This window comes from Acipenser ruthenus, chromosome 4 (genome assembly GCF_902713425.1).
Source record: "Acipenser ruthenus chromosome 4, fAciRut3.2 maternal haplotype, whole genome shotgun sequence".
Classification (NCBI taxonomy): Eukaryota; Metazoa; Chordata; class Actinopteri; order Acipenseriformes; family Acipenseridae; genus Acipenser; species Acipenser ruthenus.
The window spans coordinates 60,286,030-60,305,870 of record NC_081192.1 but is presented as its reverse complement, the minus strand read 5'-3'; the positions used below and the strand labels follow the sequence as shown (position 1 = coordinate 60,305,870).

Sequence of the window (19,841 nt, the reverse complement as noted above, 5' to 3'; positions counted from 1 at the left end):
TTATATGTTATTTCAACCTACAAAACTTAATAGGCTTTCCTACAGTATATTACACAGGTGTGAACTTGACAACTGACTCCTTAATTCTCAGGGAGTTCAAATCTTTGCCCATTTTCTCAAGTTTTAGGTATACGCAGGTCTACCTTTGCAGCCTCCATCAGCTGGGTTCGTTTCCCCTAGTGGTCTGTGGGTAGCCACCATCGGCCATGTTCGATTTTGCGCTATGCATCCCTACTTGGTTGTGTAACTACGGCATTTTGTCATTAAACTGCACCAAACTTCGTATAGAGACAGCCACGCCCTTTGCGAGTGAAAATGTGAAATATGTGAAAATAACAGTAACTATTTGTTTTAAATATTGTGTTTTTTTATTTTCTTATTGTTAGTGCAATTTATTACACGGACATATACATCTCAAAAGCAGATAGAATGTAATATAAGTGGGAGGAGACGTTATGAATCATTCATATTTTTCTTTGTACTTCTAAATCTGTATTGTGGACAGACATATAATGTAATAATCAATTATAAAAACGTAGGAAATTTGGTTGATTTGGTTCAAGATCGCCTGGTTGCTATCGGCATGATTGAAGGCGGCCTGTCTGAGAGAGAAGTTGCCTAGAGAATGAGATGTTCTGCTTCAACAATCTAAAGACTAGTCCACAGAAACCAGGAAACCAGCTCTGAGGGACAGGCCATGTCCTGGAAGGCAGAGGTCTATGCGTTAACGGTGCCAGGATTGCGTTTTCATTTTGACAATGTGTCACGTTTCATACTGAAAACTTATCATGATTCTTTTATTTGTATTTTTGTTCACATTTTCTGTGATTTTGTTTGGTATCTGTTTAAAATATTTGATTAAATCCATTAGATCTGAGTGTTGCATTTGTTTTGTGCATCAGTATATATTGCATGCATTATTTTATTTTATACATCTAGATCCGTACACAGAAACGTGTTTGCTAAATTATTAGGAAGAGAAATAGGGTGAAATGTATAATTTTTATATATATATATATATATGTACAGACGTGCTCAAATTTGTTGGTACCCCTCCACAAAAAACGAAGAATGCACAATTTTCTCTGAAATAACTTGAAACTGACAAAAGTAATTGGCATCCGCCATTGTTTATTCCATATTTAATAGAAATCAGACTTTGCTTTTGATTTTTTATTCAACATAATATTGTAAATAAGAAAACAAATGAAAATGGCATGGACAAAAATGATGGGACCGCTAACCTAATATTTTGTTGCACAACCTTTAGAGGCAATCACTGCAATCAAATGTTTTCTGTAGCTCTCAATGAGACTTCTGCACCTGTTAACAGGTAGTTTGGCTCACTCTTCCTGAGCAAACTGCTCCAACTGTCTCAGGTTTGATGGGTGCCTTCTCCAGACTGCAAGTTTCAGCTCTTTCCATAGATGTTCGATAGGATTCAGATCAGGACTCATAGAAGGCCACTTCAGAATAGGAATGTTTTGTTCTTATCCATTCTTGGGTGCTTTTAGCTGTGTGTTTTGGGTCATTATCCTGTTGGAGGACCCATGACCTGCGACTGAGACAGAGCTTTCTGACACTGGGCAGTACGTTTCGCTCCAGAATGCCTTGATAGTCTTGAGATTTCATTGTGCCCTGCACAGATTCAAGGCACCCTGTGCCAGGCGCAGCAAAGCAGCCCCAAAACATAACCGAGCCTCCTCCATGTTTCACTGTAGGTATGGTGTTCTTTTCTTTGAAAGCTTCATTTTTTCGTCTGTGAACATAGAGCTGATGTGACTTGCCAAAAAGCTCCAGTTTTGACTCATCTGTCCAAAGGACATTCTCCCAGAAGGATTGTGGCTTGTCAATATGCATTTTAACAAATTCCAGTCTGGCTTTTTTATGTTTTTCTGTCAAAAGTGGAATCCTCCTGGGTCGTCTTCCATGGAGCCCACTTTCGCTCAAAAAGTGACAGATGGTGCGATCAGAAACTGACAGACATTCACCTTGGAGTTCAGCTTGTATCTCTTTGGCAGTTATCCTTGGTTCTTTTTCTACCATTCGCACTATCCTTCTGTTCAATCTGGGGTCGATTTTCCTCTTGTGGCTGCGCCCAGGGAGGTTGGCTACAGTTCCATGGACCTTAAACTTCTTAATAATATTTGCAACTGTTGTCACAGGAACATCAAGCTGCTTGGAGATGGTCTTGTAGCCTTTACTTTTACCATGCTTGTCTATTATTTTCTTTCTGATCTCCACAGACAACTCTCTCCTTTGCTTTCTCTGGTCCATGTTCAGTGTGGTGCACACAATGATACCAAACAGCACAGTGACTACTTTTCTCCATTTAAATAGGCTGAATGACTGATTACAAGATTGGAGACATGTGTGATACTAATTAAAGAAACTAATTAGTTTGAAATATCACTATAATCCAATTATTTATTATCTTTTCTAAGGGGTACCAACAAATGTGTCCAGGCCATTTTAGAATATCTTTGTAGAATAAGCAATAATTCATCTCTTTTCACAACATCTTTGCTTTATTCTATGACATACCAAAGGCATGCAAGTATACATGATAAAATAGCTTTTAATTGCATCACTTTTCAGGAGGAATGAAGCATTATTTCAATGAGCTGTAAGGGTACCAACAAATTTGAGCATGTCTGTATTGTTCACTTACTAAAAATTATTTGTACATGTCAGTTTATTGTGAATTTCTGCATCGAAAGTCGCATCACAACTAGAGAACTGAGCACAAGCTAATGATGGGTGGAGTTTCAAATGACACTGAGGAAGACAGGGGAGCTACTGCGATGAAGGCAGGGGAGCTACTGTGATGGAGGCAGGGGAGCTACTGTGATGGAGGCTGAAACTGGAACTTGGCAAAAGAGTGTCTCTGCAGACTGGAGGCTCCAGCCGTGAAGCAAGGAAGTACACAATAAAATGAATAAATAATACCACGGATAGTTTCAAAACAAAGGCCTTGTCTTTACCTGCTTTTCTAAAAGTTTTCCTGACTGACAGGAATACATTATTGCTGGTTTTAAACTTGCCATCAGCAGAGATGTTAAAGTGTCTACTGTTAAAACTGTTACTGTTAAAATATCTATTTACTGTTAAAATATCTATTTACTGTCCAGCTCAGCCTTCTAAAACTGGAGACTGAATACTGGTCCCCAGTTGAACTTCTTGCACGGGCATAAAATTCTCTTAATGTTGTTGAGATTTTAACTTATTTTTTAGTGTTTTTTTTTTTTCAATCTTTGTTTTCTTCCATTTCATTTAGCTGTTCCTCATCTACTGTTATGTGTCTACTCTTGACAGTTGCTGGTGCACTTCTGTCTTCACTCAGATAGTTGGTGTATCAGTTATGTGGCATTTCATCCCCAAATATATTAAAAGAAATAAGTGGAATGTCACTCATTTTTGGCAGTGGTTTTAGAAATAACAAATAAAATGGCAGTTTGTCATGGAATTTAGAATGTAGCGGTGCATAGTGAATTTTGAAAAACCATTTGCCATGCACCATAGGTTCTTTGAGAAATTACCTCTTAATATCATCTCACACACCCGCTTCTCCCGTTTTGTGCAGCCTGTCAAATGCTGCATGGCCGGGCTTTACTAAGTAACCACAGGATATAATTAATTTCCAACGCAACAAACAACCAATAATCATCTCGGCTGATAAATGACATTTTGTGCAGCCTGTCAAATGCTGCGTGGGTGGTCTTAACGGGATACAGTTCAGTTACAAAACACCAACGTCACCAAATTTTAAAAGTCAATCTTACACAAGTACACAAAAAAAAACAAGTATTGATAGCGCTCATCAGTCGACAATTCATGCCTTTTTTAAACAGACACAAACTGTTTCGTTCTAGTTAATGATACAAAATGTATTTGTCCTGTAGTAAACTATATGCCTTTGTTTAAATGTAAAGAACGATTAAATGTACAGTATTAAAACACTGCTCTTTAATTCACCTGAAAGCCGGTTTATATCATGACCCACTTTATATCACAAATTATGCCTGCATGGCAACCATGATATAAAGCGGCTTCATCTGTATAATATATTAATGAAAATCTGGATCTTAGTCCATACCTGTAATTGACATCTAAGAGGTAAATACATCAATGAAGATATATGAAGCCTATTACATGTAAGCTTTATTTAATTTTATTCTTGTTGAAGTGATTATAAGAAAGTTTATGTATGAGATTTAATGATAATCATAATAATAATGTTATTTATTAGGCAAATTGTAAGTTCTAATTAATTGTAAGCAGATCAAATGTTTGGATACTTGGCATGTATGAGATGTATCTGTATGTGTTATCTATGAGTTACTATCAATTATTACAATAAGGGTTTATTACGTATTTGTAAATTTAATCTATATGCAATTAGAATGTCTGAATATTCGTCACTTGTAAGCTTTGAAATTACTGTTTGAGACACTATTAATGCAATCATTATGATATGGGTCCCCTTTAAAAAAAAAAAAAAGATTAAGCCCTATATTAATCTAATGAATTGATTTATTGTGATTAAATGTGATTAACAATGAGATGTATAAATAGAAATTGTGGACGTGGATGCGGCAGTTTTTATATATTTTTTTAAATGTTTAATAAAAAAATGAAATACATTTTGGACTTCTGAATAGTGTGGCTCATTAAAAAAAAAAATCACAAAGAGTGCGACCAAGTTTTGGCTCTACAGTCCTGAACCATAAGGAACTAAGGTTTGTTTGACCATTCCTGGCTGGTTGGCGTGAATCGACAGAGACAACTTTTTATCATATGTACAATGCCTTATATTGGTATACTGCGGCATTTTGAAGCAGGAATTAATTACTGTGCCGTCTTTTGTTGAGTAACAAATTCAAGTTTGACTGAATTTTGTAACCAGACACCTTTTTGTTTTTGATTAAGTGAACAATTTAAGTTGGGCTGCATTTTTAAGCAGTGTATGCTTACAATAAGAATTCAATGAATGTTGTTGTAGTTGACATTGAGTAGCCTACATTTTTCTTTTTTCTACTGTCAAAGTTATAATATGCAATGTTTGACAGTAAGTGGCTATAAAAGTTAATGGCACATGATATATTTTTTTCTACAGAAGCATTTTTACAAATGCAAAGTGTTGTTTTTGTGTGACTACGTTGTAAAACAAATGTGTACATTGCTATCAAGCACACTACTGCCCTAACATCATTTACACCACTGGGCAATAGTCTCCTTCTGACATGTGATTGATTCACAGCACTGTCAGTCCCGCCCCTTTTCAAAGGAACGCCCTTCACTTCCACTCCTAAAAAAAGAGAAAATGGCTGAATGAAAAAAACTGCTAAAACAGCGATTCTGTGACTTAACAGAAAACGAATTACAAAACATAACACCATCCAAACACTAAAATGGTGATTAAAACATCAGTGTTTTCTGACTCTGAAATTCAAACAAATTCAACTTGACGATGTAAACAAATATGACAGTGGGGCTCTAAACTGTATTATGATCTAAACCGACTGTATGCTGTTTGCATATTTAAGCTCAATATTGCACATCTTGCATCTAACCGTGTCATCTTATTTTCTAGCATAACTTCGTTTTGACCGCTCCATCTTTACACTTCTCCCTTTTCTATTTTGACGCCACCTGCTGTGCTCCGCGTACAAACATCGGAAAATCGACAGCTTGAGGCTAGTTTGATAGATGAGGTTTTAGGTCGACTAATCATGCCTAACCCGACATAATATGTTGCCAAAAAAAAAAAAAAAAAAAAAAAAAAAGTTACAGGCAGAGAAGTTGCAGAGCTCTGATGCAGTGCGGAAAGAGCACATGTTTTGTTGGATATTTACTTTTAAAACAATGCCAAACACATACTATCAATTTGTATTATACATTAACTTATGTAAAAACAGTATGAAATTATATATATATATATTATATATGAATGAATGAATGAATGAATGAATGAATGAATGAATGAATGGAGAGAGAGAGAGGAGGGAGGGAGGTAGGGGGAGAGGGAGAGAGCCTACAACACCCAAGAAGTCCTTATATTCAATGTATATGGACGCCCTGCATTTATAATCCAGGTCAAACAGTGGATTTGGGGAAAAAAAAAAAAAAAAAGCATAAATCATATTAATTTTTTTAATAAATATCCTTATGCCAATAAAGTAATCCTATTTATAACTTTGAACTACACACCAAGTTAAGCTGAGTCAATTAATTTTATTGGAACATGCAAAAGAAAGTACATCTGTATTTTTTATATTTGATATTGCCATGGAAAAGATACACCAGGGGGCGGAGTTGACAGCTGACAGCATGGAGTTATTTTTTTGCCTGTAAACTGCAGTGCAGACGCACTGTTTGAGCAGAACAGATGGGAGGAATAAAAACAAATACAGTACACATACATTATTTTAAGTGACAAAGTCAGGGTAACTGTGTATAAAGACTGCGACTTATTTTTTGGTATGTTTTTATTTTTTATTTTGCTATCTTCCAGTTCATTTAATTGCTCTTCATCCAAATCGGCAAGTCTACTTACTACTTTGGGATTTTTTGAAGGCAAATAATCACTTTAAAATTCTGTGAGGCAGTGCAGTGATTTAGAATATGTGACAAAGCTCCAACTGTCCGTATCCATCAAATATACGGACAGCTGGAACCTTGCTCGACCAATCACATTGTTTGTTTCACGTTTCACTGCCAGCCCTGGATTTTTTTTATATATACTGAACAAAAATATAAAACGCAACAAGTGTTGGTCCCATGTTTCACGAGCTGAAATAAAAGATCCCAGAAATTTTCCATACGCACAAAAAGTTTATTTCTCTCAAATTTTGTGCACAAATTTGTTTACATCCCTGTTAGTAAGCATTTCTCCTTTGCCAAGATAATCCATCCACCTGACAGGTGTGGCATATCAAGAAGCTGATTAAACAGCATGATCATTACACAGGTGCACCTTGTGCTGGGGACAATAAAAGGCCACTAAAAAATGTGCAGTTTTGTAACACAACACAATACCACAGATGTCTCAAGTTTTGAGGGAGCGTGCAATTGGCATGCTGACTGCAGGAATGTCCACCAGAGCTGTTGCCATAAGCCGCCTCCAACGTCGTTTTAGAGAATTTGGCAGTACGTCAAACCGGCCTCACAACCGCAAACCACGTGCAACCACGCCAGCCCAGGACCTCCAGATCCGGCTTCTTCACCTGCGGGATCGTCAGAGACTAGCCACTTGGACAGCTGATGAAACTGTGGGTTTGCACAAACTGTCAGAAACCGTCTCAGGGAAGCTCATCTGCGTGCTCGTCATCCTCACCAGGGTCTTGATCTGACTGCAGTTCGGCGTCATAACCGACTTCAGTGGGCAAATGCTCACCTTCGATGGCCACTGGCAAGCTGGAGAAGTGTGCTCTTCACGGATGAATCCCGGTTTCAACTGTACCGGGCAGATGGCAGACAGCATGTATGGCATCGTGTGGGCGAGCGGTTTGCTGATGTCAACACTGTGAACAGAGTGCCCCATGGTGGCGGTGGGGTTATGGTATGGGCAGGCATAAGCTACGGACAACGAACACAATTGCATTTTAATCGATGGCAATTTGAATGCACACAGATACCGTGACGAGATCCTGAGGCCCATTGTCGTGCCATTCATCCGCCGCCATCACCTCATGTTTCAGCATGATAATGCACGGCCCCATGTCGCAAGGATCTGTACACAATTCCTGGAAGCTGAAAATGTCCCAGTTCTTCCATGGACTGCATACTCACCAGACATGTCACCCATTGAGCATGTTTGGGATGCTCTGGATCGACGTGTATGACAGCGTGTTCCAGTTCCCGCCAATATCCAGCAACTTCGCACAGCCATTGAAGAGGAGTGGGACAACATTCCACAAGCCACAGTCAACAGCCTGATCAACTCTATGCGAAGGAGATGTGTCGCGCTGCATGAGGCAAATGGTGGTCATACCAGATACTGACTGGTTTTCTGATCCACGCCCCTACCTTTTTTTTTTTAAAGTATCTGTGACGAACAGATGCATATCTGTATTCCCAGTCATGTGAAATACATAGATTAGGGCCTAATGAATTTATTTCAATTGACTGATATTTATATGAACTGTAACTGAGTAAAATCTTTGAAATTGTTGCATGTTGCGTTTATATTTTGTTCAGTGTATATACACAATGCCTTGCAAAAGTATTAAGACCCCTGACCAATTCTCTTATATTACTGAATTACAAATGGTACATTGAAATTTCGTTCTGTTTATTTTAAAACACTGAAACTCAAAATCAATTATTGTAAGGTGACATTGGTTTTATGTTGGGAAATATTTAAGAAAAATAAACTGAAATATCTTGCTTGCATAAGTATTCAACACCCACACATTAATATTTGGTAGAGCCACCTTTTGCTGCAATAACAGCTTTAAGTCTTTTGGGGTAAGTATGTACCAGCTTTGCACACAGTGTCGGAGTGATTTTGGCCCATTCTTCTTGGCAGATTTGCTCCAGGTTGTTCAGGTTGGTTGGACCGCAATTTTCAAATAGTGCTACAGATTCTCAATGGGATTGAGATCAGGACTTTGACTGGGCCACTGTAGGACATACACCTTTTTGTTCTTGAGCCACTCCAATGTTGCTTTGGCCTTGTGCTTGGGATCATTGTCCTGCTGAAAGGTGAATTTCCTCCCAAGCTTCAGTTTTTTAGCGGACTGAAGGAGGTTCTCTTGCAGTATTTCCTTGTATTTTGCTCCATCCATTCTTCCTTCAATTTTAACAAGATGCCTAGTCCCTGCTGATGAGAAGCATCCCCACAGCATGATGCTGCCACCACCATACTTCACTGTAGGGATGGTGTGTCTTGAGGCATGGGCAGTGTTAGGTTTGCGCCACACATAGCGCTTTGAGTTTTGGCCAAAAAGCTCAATCTTGGTCTCATCTGACCACAAAACCTTTTCCCACATTGCAGTTGGGTCACTCTCATGCTTTCTGGCAAACTCCAGACGTGCTTTCAGATGGTACTTTTTGAGTAACGGAATCTTTCTTGCCACCCTCCCATACAGGCCAGTGTTATGCAGAGCTCTTGATATGGTTGACTGGTGCACCATTACTCCACTCCCAGCCACTGAACTCTGCAGCTCCTTCAAAGTGATTGTTGGCCTCTCTGTGGCTTCTCTCACAAGTCTCCTTATGGTTTGAGCGCTGAGTTTTAAGGGACAGCCTTTTCTTGGCAGTGCCTGGGTGGTGTGATGCAGCTTCCACTTCCTGATTATTGATCCAACTGTGCTCACTGGGATATCCAAACACTTGGATATTATTTTGTACCCTTTCCCTAATCTATACATTTGTATTACTTTATCTCTAACTTCTGTAGAATGCTCTTTGGTCTTCATGTTCCTTCAGATTCACAGCCTGGCCAATGATTCTTCAACAGTGGGGTTTTTATCCAGAAAATGTGACAGCAACTTTAATGGTTCACAGGTGGAGGCCAATTATAAGGTAACTGTGTCCTCGTTAGGGCAATTTCTTTCATCGGTGTAAACTGGGAGCTTCCACAACACAGGGGTTGAATACTTATTCAAGCAAGATATTTCAGTTTTTTATTTTTCTTAAATATTTCCCACATAAAACCAATGTATACACACACACACACACACAGTTTCAAGGTATTAAGCTTATTTTACAGACCAAAAGTAAAATAAAGTAACTGTTAAAACGCTACGATTTTATAAGATAACAAGCAATGACCTAACAGGATATTATGTTTACTCTATAAAATGTGAATGTAATCCTGTCATGGAGAATGGCGGCTTTAAAAAAAAAAAAAGTGTTTGATTTCGAAGTTCTGTTGATCCGATATTGATTCTTTAAGTGTCTGGTTTCACCCACGCTAAAAATGAACGCATAATAGGTAGATAAATTATTACTTCAAATTCTGACTACGGGAAAAATAAATAAATAAATAAATAAATAAATAAATAAATAAATAAACAAACAACCAACCACACACAGGACCCAAGTGTCATTTTCCACTTCACAATTTGTTTAAACCAGCACAGCTTTCATTTTTTCACGCAGATGTTTTTGGCTTCTGCTTCAATCTTTTCTTGATCTGTATTTTACACTTCGCAATTTGAGCAAAATAATTTACTCAAACACCGAACAAACATTTCATTTCGGTCTTCTCAAATGTGATCATGTTCAAATCGCAAAATGGTTATTTTGTTCGGTCAATGTCAGAAATCACATACATTTTCTGTTACTTATTTGTTATGCATTTATTTACTTATGCTGCATCAGCTATATATAATATATAAAGTCGTATATACCATCAAACCTTGCCTCAATTATTTTCTTCACTGATTCATATATTAAATATGTATTGCAGATTCAGCCATAGTGGAAAATTAAATGCCCCTCGGGAAGGCTACTGTTAGCTCCAGGGCTTTGGGCATTTAGCCCCCTGTCGGTAACAATTGTCTTCCCTCTGGTCAATAATTTTCCACTATAGCCCAACATGTTTAAAAGAAAACAGTAAAGAAATGAAAATGGCAAGAATGTACACTTACATGCTGAATACAGTAATTACATGTCCTTTTTCTTGAAAAAACTATCCAGCATAGATTGCTTCATGTTTCAGAATTTTCTCAATGTACTGTTTGCTGTTGCCTGGTTAAAGTTTGTGTTAAGATGGTGGAAGGCAATGACTGCATACATCATGCATGATTTGCACTACAATAGTTTATCTTTGAATTAGCCAAGCAAGGTCTTCGTTTTCACTGAGAGAATAACATATTCACACTGGAGGAAGTTCAGGGTCAGTCAGTACTGAGATCATTGTATCCAGGTTAATCCTGGTAAGTGACTGTTCTAATAGGGCTAAGTTCATTGAAATTCAAAAAAATTGGTTCTAGCTGTTGGGATCATTAAAAACAGGGGTTCGTCACTGTCTTTTACACAAAGATAATTCTGAAGGAAGGGTGGAGGGTAAAATATTTGGAATGTGCTGGAAGTTGAAACAACTAAAATAGTCTGCGTCACTGGAAAGATCTAAAGATATATTTAAATGATACCATTGCTCTGGGGGGTGGGAGGTTGAAGGAGTTTTATTTTTTCTTATTTTCTTTTATTGCTGTGGGGTTGATGGAGGGGGGACCATACATATGGAAAATGTACAGTGCTGTATGTTGCATGCTCCATTTGATGAATATGTGTAGAACAATAAAAAAGACTAAACAAAAAAAATGTATGTATGTATGTATGAAGTTGGTTATGTTAAGTATAATAACTATAGGTTTAATAATTAATGTGAAATTGTGAAAAAAATAATTGTGATATATATCCACATCCCAGAATTGTACTTAAAAAAGGAGTCTCATGAAGGAATGCAGTCACTGAAAACATGTGAATCAAATGAAGTAACAGCAATCGGTTACTAGATGGCCTCTCGGTCCGAGTTCTTGTTAACAAAAATAGCAGAAATGGTTGCTCAGCTTTGCTTTGAGGTAATCTCGCCCAGACTGCATGAGATGACCTCTTACACAATAAGAGACACCATGCACATGACATATTCACTACATTGTTTTATATTCAACCTTAGCAGCTGGTTTTATGTAAAGTATCTGTTGCTGATTTTAGCACTGACTAACTGTTTCAAATGCAACTCTGGAGAAATATTTATTTATATTTATATATATATATATATATAATATTTTTTACCAAATTAGCACTTTATTTAAATCTGTTTTGCATTGATTGAAACCCAACAGTGGAATAACCAGGCACATCACATTTGTTCTAAATTACGCTGCATTGTTAAGCAGATCATGCAGAGCTTATCCGAAGTGAACTAACTCTCCAGTTATTCATCCTTCCATATTTGGGATCTTTGTTTGTTTGTTATTTAAAAAGGACAAATACGCTGCCTTTATGTACTGATCTAAAACTTTAGATGTAAACAAAGACTCCTCCGACATCAGGAAATACAAAAGATGAAGAACCGGGTTGGTATGAGTATCCAAGCCAGTCTGTACTCTCTAGTTTTCCTCTCTGTTGGGCATCACTGCTTGTACATACTGCAAAGATTGCAGCAAATAATGTCTGTGTGATTGTATTGGTGTGATTGTAAACAAAACTGTGGTCACAGAAGATGATGGCAGTACAGATTTCCCCTGGCAAGTGAACCATTGCACATGAGTATGCGACAGGCAGCTCAGTAATACGTAGCTATGTATTAGGATGCATGACAGACTTAAATAAATACATATCCGGTCAGCATACATTTGTTCCGATGTGATCCCATACGCAGGTGTTTTAGTAGGCTGCTTATCTCATAACATCTACAGAGACAGTTTCAGCTGTGACTGCGAAGCGTAAGAGGAGTACATTACCAGTGGAGGTACAAGGACTGCTCCGTTTTTAGAAATGTGCAATATGTTATGTTTTCCCAAAACATGTATATTTGTAGCTATTTCGAAGTAATTTTGCAATTAATAAAAGTGTGTGTAACAGAGTATGCACTAGCTTATAAACCAATTAAAAAAGATACAGATATTATGTAATCTGGAATAAAGTAAACCTTCTAATGCCATAGCTTTCTAAATAAAACGTTTGTACATGTGCTAATATAAATTGTTGTTTATTAAAAGAAGGGACATTCTATGTTATAGTTTCAATAAAAGGAAACACCAGTCACCTTGAAAACATCACTAGATTGTGGAGAGTGATGCAGAAGTAGAATATCCACCTTACCAATGTCACTACCAACATATCTGAAGGATTACAGCTGTTCTCCAACTACAGTAAATGGGAGACGGGTATTAACCACAGCAACCAGCACTGGAAACTCTTTTTCACATTTTGAAATGTGCACACGATTGAGTATATTCTTTACATCATTCTTTGTGTGAATTATGAACAGTTTTCTCCTTCTTTATGACACCTAGAAATGATTGTTAGGGAGTTTCTTAATTACCAGTAAACGACTTTTAAAATGCCGTATTATACATGGATTTAGTCTGAAATACTACTGGAGGAGCACTTTCAAGGGATGTATCCGACAGTTTGACCACAAAGTTGAATGGATGTCCTACATCACCTTCAACAACTACTAAATGTCATCTTTAATATCTGCAAAGCAGATGACAGAGGATTCATTTTAAAAAAAAGTCAGGCTCAGAAAACACTGTAGTTCTACTCTAGAGTACAGTCTGCACCAGTGACCTTTTTGGAACAAAAGAGACAGAAGCTTTAGGCAGATATGACAGCAAGTAGTTTGATGTTCAGTACAGTCTATTAAAATAATGTCTTGTAGTTAATTTGTGTGAGAATACCAGCAAATACATGAACTCTAAATTGACCAATTATATTTTCAGGCAACAGTCACACATTATTAGATGACATAAGCCAATGTATGGGGCTTGACAGTAAAATACAATACAAATGACAGTTAAAATTCCGAGGACTTCTCTTGTGCACAGCCTTCTTCAACTCATACCAAAGATTCTCAATCTGGACTTTGACTAGGCCATTCCAGAACCTTGATTTTATTCGTCTTTAACCATTCTGGTGTACACTGTAATGTGTGCTTTGGATTGTTGTCTTGTTGGAACGTCCAGTTGCACTTTAAACCAAGTTTTGTAACAGAGGGTTTCAGGTGATTGGCCAATATCTTTTGGTATACTATGGAATCTATTTTACCATGTATTGGAACTAAATTCCCTGTGCCATTAGAGAAAAAACAGCCCCATAGAAGGATATTACCACCTCCACGCTTGACAGTAGGTATGGTGTTCTTTTCTTTGTACACCTCACCAGACTTTCTCCAAATGTAAAGACTATCAGCATGACCAAATAGCTTGAGTTTTGTTTCATCCCTCCACAAAACCTTTGATCAGAACTAATATCTATCTTTCAAATTCTGTTTTGCAAACTTTAAGCAATTGTCCTTGTGATGTTTTCCCAAGAGTGGCTTTTTCCTTGGCCTGCAACCATTGTGACCTTCACCATGCACTTGAAGCCAATTCACTTTGAATATCTTTGGCAGTCATCTCAGATTGTTATTAACCTTCCTCACAATTCTTCCACTTGTTCTTGGTGAAAGAACCTTCTTTCTTTCAGACCGAGGGAGCGTTGTGACAATACTTTTTCCCTATATTGACTTATTGGTAATGACAGCAATCATCCTATACTCTAACCCTTTTATACTGCAAGAATGTTCACCTACAATCCAGCATTTTCTGGACTTTCTAGAATTAGGTTCTGCATTATCATATCGACATTTCTAGCACCTTGTAGACAATACTATCATAGCACCAAAGGGTATGAATACTTGTGAATTAGCATTTTTGGAGTTTTGCAATAAATTGTTGTAGACATCTATTTCTTGCAACATTTTTTCCTCATCCACAAAAGCAAAACTTTTGCTACAAAAGATTTTTCCTAAAATTCTTAGTTTTTGAGAAATTTCTAGAAATTATTGTATGTATGGGGTATGTAAACAATTAACTACAACTTATATAATTTTTTTTTTTTTTTTTTTTTTTTTTTTTTACAGAAGATGCTGATGAGTTGACAGATCAATCTGATGGCAAACTACTTCACATTACTGGTCCTAGTTCCTGAGAGTTGTGGCTACCACTGATACTTTTTGATACAGTTTTTAGGTAGGAGACATTTCTAAAGAAAAATGAATTTGAGTACATTTGAAAACTTTTTATTTTTTAACATTCAAACTAGGTAATCATAGGGTATATTGCATCATAGAGTGAAAAAGTTATTCTCTTAATAATCTTCAGATTCCCAACTGTTTAGAAAGGTATACTGTCGGTGGATATTTTTCCTGATACACAAGGCGAAGGTCACGATATGTCAGTCAGACCTCAAACAGGTAGAATGTTCACCAGAGCGGAAGGGTTAAACACACTATCAAAGAGCAGGTTGGACGTTAGGAACATAACAGAAAGTGCTACAGCAAGAGTAGAATTACGGTTAAAAGTAACAGCTGCAATGACAAAATGTATATAAAAGGAGATGGGCTTGTTACGGCTGAAGGCTGTCATACTGCAGTTTGCTCCTTAGGATTTAACAGATTTGAAATAAAAGTTTAAAATCTTACAAAAAACATTGTCTTCGGATTGAATCACCGCTTCACGGATAAACAGTAATTCACTTGTGCAAGTACAGTAATTCTTTCACCTAAAGTGCATCATCTAAAAAAAAATAAAAAAGCCTGACCCCAAATACAAGGTGGTACAGGATAGTCGTGTCCAAGACTCTGGAACAGTAAATACCATAAGCCACAGACCTGTTTTATGCCAAGAGCAATGCCTTTGTAAGAGCTACGGTTATTTGCTAGAAATCCCCCAGGCCCTTGCAGTGTTAAAATTCTAGTCAGCTGTTCACAACATACAATCAAGAATCGGACACTGTGATTGAAGGAAATGGAAAATGCATTGAACAGCATACGGACTAAAATCTCTGCAAAGCACGGCTCTTGTGCCAGCCCCACTTACTCAATTTCAATCTCACTGTTCTGATTTAAATACCTTTTTTCCACTGTTATTGTTTAGTCCCGTGACTTTAAAATAATGCTGTACTGATGTTTAGAAAGCAAAAAAAATAAATAGAAAATAAAAAAAGAATCTGCTGGGGGTGCCATATATTGAAGAGAATGGGGATTATATAGTTTTTTTTGTTTTTTTTTTAAGTGAATGTTAAATACATTAACTATTTCCCAAGTTGTTTGTTTTATATAATTAATTTCTTGTTTACCACTATATATAATCTTTTACTGACTCACAAACAATTGAGTATCAATAATTACAATTAATGGAACACTAGTGCCATATAGTGCAATTCAACTAAAACGTGGTCAAATCTAACGTAACGAGACAGCTGCACGTACCAGCAGATAAACACGATTTTCAAGAAAGAGATTGCAGCAGTTTGCTCCTGTTTAGTGTTACAGTGTTGGAATTTAAGCAACCATCTAAGAAAGAGTATGAACTCTATTAGGTTTGTTAGTTTGTGTTTGAAGCCAAGATTAAGCCAGGCTAGAGATTAAATGATTCCATGGAAAAGTAAACAAGAAGGAAGGGAAAACAGCCAAGAAAAAAAAACAGTAGACCAAGGGAGGATAAATAACACAGGGCTCGAGCTAAATCATGCAGAACTTCCAGCCTTTGAATATTGTCCTCTGACCACAGGCTTGTCTGTACGGACACCGTGATTTCAGATACTGATGTGGCCGTTTAAAATGGTTATTGGTAAATTAGATAACAAAATATAATAAAATAACTTTCAATGAACACACATATTTTTACCACACAATTACAGTTTAGGGCCTTTTTTGGCTTTGGCTTCTAAATTACTGAGCATAGATTTCTGCCCAAGTCTGGTTTCTTCTATGAATTGCAGGTTCATGTTAGGTTAATTTTTTGTAGTGTTGAACTATTGGTTCATTTATTTTCTTTCTTCTCCTTATGTTTTGATGGGTGATTCTGTATTCTTATATAATGTTGTAACTGTCTCTTCTACATATTTTATTGTGTTACATTTTTGACAAAATATACCATTAACTAGGTTGCTAGTTTTGCATGACAAGTTTCTTATGACGTATTACCGTTTTTTTTTCTATTTACAAATTAACTTTTATCTTTACAAATATATTTGCATAAAGTACATGTGCCCTTACACGTTTTAATGTCCTTTAATGTGTCTATCATCCGTTTATGTTTACTGTGGACCAAAATGTCAGCTAAATTTGCATCCCTTCTAAAAACCACTACAGGCGCTTTGGAAATATTTTTCTTTTTCTTTCTGAATTATGAAGTATACGTAAATGCTTCCAAACAATCTTTGAAATGTTGGGTAATAATTTAGAATATTTAATTATTAATGGTATTCTTTCAACTGTCTTTTCTCTTATTCTACACAAGTAGTTCATTTCTATTGATTTTGTCAACTCAATTCTTAATAATCTGTTCTTTATATCCTCTTTTTTAAAGATTTGTTTTCAATTCCTTTGTTTTTTTTTTTTATAGTGATTTCATAGTCTTTTTTTATCCTTATACCTAGTCCTTTAGGAATGGCTCTAATATGGATAGGATGTGCATAAGACACATGTAGGTACTGGATGCATACCAGTAGTTTGAGTAAAGACTTGCTCAATAGATCCTTGATCAATTTTAACCAAGGTATCCAAGAATTCAAAATTTCAGATTTTGTCCACCATAGATCCACTGAAATGTTCAGGTGGATATTATTTGCTACTTTATGAAACTGGAAAATAGATTCTTCTCCATGTGTCCATACACCAAATATGACATCCACGTATCTTACGTATTCTAAAGGTTTCTTGTCTAGTTTACTCAATAACATTTCCTCCCATTTACCCATATACATGCTTGCAAAATAAATGCCTAATTTTGAGCCTATCGCTGTGCCATCATTCTGCTTGTAACTTTTGTTTCTAAATGTAAAATAACTTTTTTTCTAAAACTATCTTGATCATATTTCATACTTCTGTAGGTATTATGTGCTTCTCTTATTTACATGCCTATAGTTTCATTCCTAGGAACACTGGGTACAGATTTTACACCAATGCAAAATATAGTATTCTTTGGAAGTTTAGTCTTTATTCTATTATTGATTACTGTGCCGTCTTTTGTTAAGTAACAAATTCAAGTTTGGAAATTTTATATTTTTATGACATATTTTATTTTTTTGACTTAGCGAACAATTTAAGTTGTGCTACAAAAGTTGTTGGCATTGCGTAGGCGACATTTTCTTTTATTCTGTACAGTATAGGTAGAAGTTATAATATGCAATATTTGATAGAATGTGGCTGTGTCACTGTAGCAGGGCAGCGCCCTGCCTGTAAATAATATTGTTGTGTGGTGATTTGGTGGTGGCTGGCAGGGATGGGGTTAATTTCCTATCCCTGCCAAAATACATGTGAGACTGTGGCTGGAGCTAATTGAATCATTGATAATTAGGCTCCAGCCACATGCTATAAAGAGGGGAAAAATCCTTTGTTGGAGAGAAGTGTTGGGTGAGTGTTTGTTTGTGCTCTCTGTAGATTTTTGAAAAAGGTGTAGTGAAGGCTAATGCCCAGCCTACATTTTTGTGTTTTGTTTAAACCTTTTGTTTTGGCCCTTGCGCTGGTTATTTTGTTCTTGTTTATTGTGTGCGAGATTTGTTTTTGTTTGACCTTTTATTTTGGCTCGGTGAGCAGTGTTTTGTGCAACCTTTTGATTTATTTTTGTTTATTAAACGGCGCAGAAGCGCGTTAACTGCAGTTCCTTGTCTCTGAGTCTCTCTGCCTGCCCAATACCATCTGGGCCCACGACGCTACCCTGTCACAGTCACATTCAATATTTTTTTCTACAGAAGTGCTTTTACTATTACAAATGCAACATGTTATTTTTGTGTGACTTGTAAAACAAATGTACACATTGCTGTCAAGCACACAATATAATACTATGTTATTCTTTGTATTCATTTTCGTCATAAATACAACAAGTAAACAGTATTTGTTCATTTAACATTTATAATTATAAAACAGTTTAAATATAGGCCCTAGGTCTTGTTCTAGTAGTTTACAATAGCTTACCTGCACTGTCTATTATCAGTATCCAATCAGTATGGGCGGATATGGGTAGATAACCATAGGCTATCAGTATCGGCGAAGACAACCTTTAAATCGGTGCACCGCTATTTATTATCCAATTGCGTTCCGTGCAAAAATCCCTATCTGTGATGACATTGAGAAGAGTTGGAGATACCGCAGTAAACAATCAACGATCTGAAGTATATACACAGTATTTCATTTGATTATTTTTGCAGTTTTGCTTGTTTACCATTATTTTATATTGGTATTTGATTGCAAAGAAATATGGCAGCGTACATTGATCCTGAGAACGGGAGTGATGAAGAGTTTGAGCCATGTTCGGAAGATTACAAAAGCAGCAACAGTACTTTACAGTGCTGTGACAAAATACTGTAAATCCATAAATATTTGCGACTAAAATATTTGGCGAATCACACCCGTGAAACCTATTTTGCTCCAGAAATGTTTGTGATCTGCTGCAATATATGAAGTATGTACTGTTAGTGGAATTTGATTTCATGCCAAAAATGTTTTAATTTCTTTTTTTTTTTTTAATACACATAAACGCATAAAAAAAGGCTTTACAGTATAAGCAACTTTCTAAGGCAAGCAGATCACTTACAATGCCTGCACCAAGTAGTGCTGTACTTTGCAGAGTTACAATCTCTCCCACACAAGGTAAGTGGAGGCCAGAGAAAAGGTGTAGGGTCTGCTATGAAAAACAAATCCGAAAGGATAGCAATCCTGCCTCGATCACTTCAAATGACTGGAACAGAGCAAATCGCTAACCCAACAAAAAATATGTAATGATATTTCACAATATAATGTTTTTTTATTCATAAAAATGACATATGTATGTTTTACCGTTTACAAAAAAAAGTTTTTTTATTCATTTTATATACTGTGCGTAATTTTGTACATTACATAAAAAAACTTGAATATTTCTGTTATGTATATGATTGTTTATTTTACTGTGTATACATTTTTCTTACTATATTTTTAGAGTAAGTGACAGACAGTTTCTTGTTTAAACCCGATTTTGAGGGGTATGTTTTCTTGGCCGTTTCAAAACCGATCGGGACACCATTTGGCACGCTTGGAGTCCGTGTCATAGAGAATCAATGAGTTCTGCACTCAGTTTCCATAAATTAAACCACCTTATTTGCGTGCTGTATAAATACACCAATTCTTGCTCACGACC

General features: G+C 36.5%; 1 protein-coding gene across 1 annotated transcript in view; it reads right to left on the bottom strand.

Moving 5' to 3' along the window:
• Positions 1-19,841, bottom strand: part of LOC117400560 (ran-binding protein 9-like) — a 64,320-nt gene that overhangs the window by 28,485 nt on the left and 15,994 nt on the right. The window lies entirely within an intron of this gene.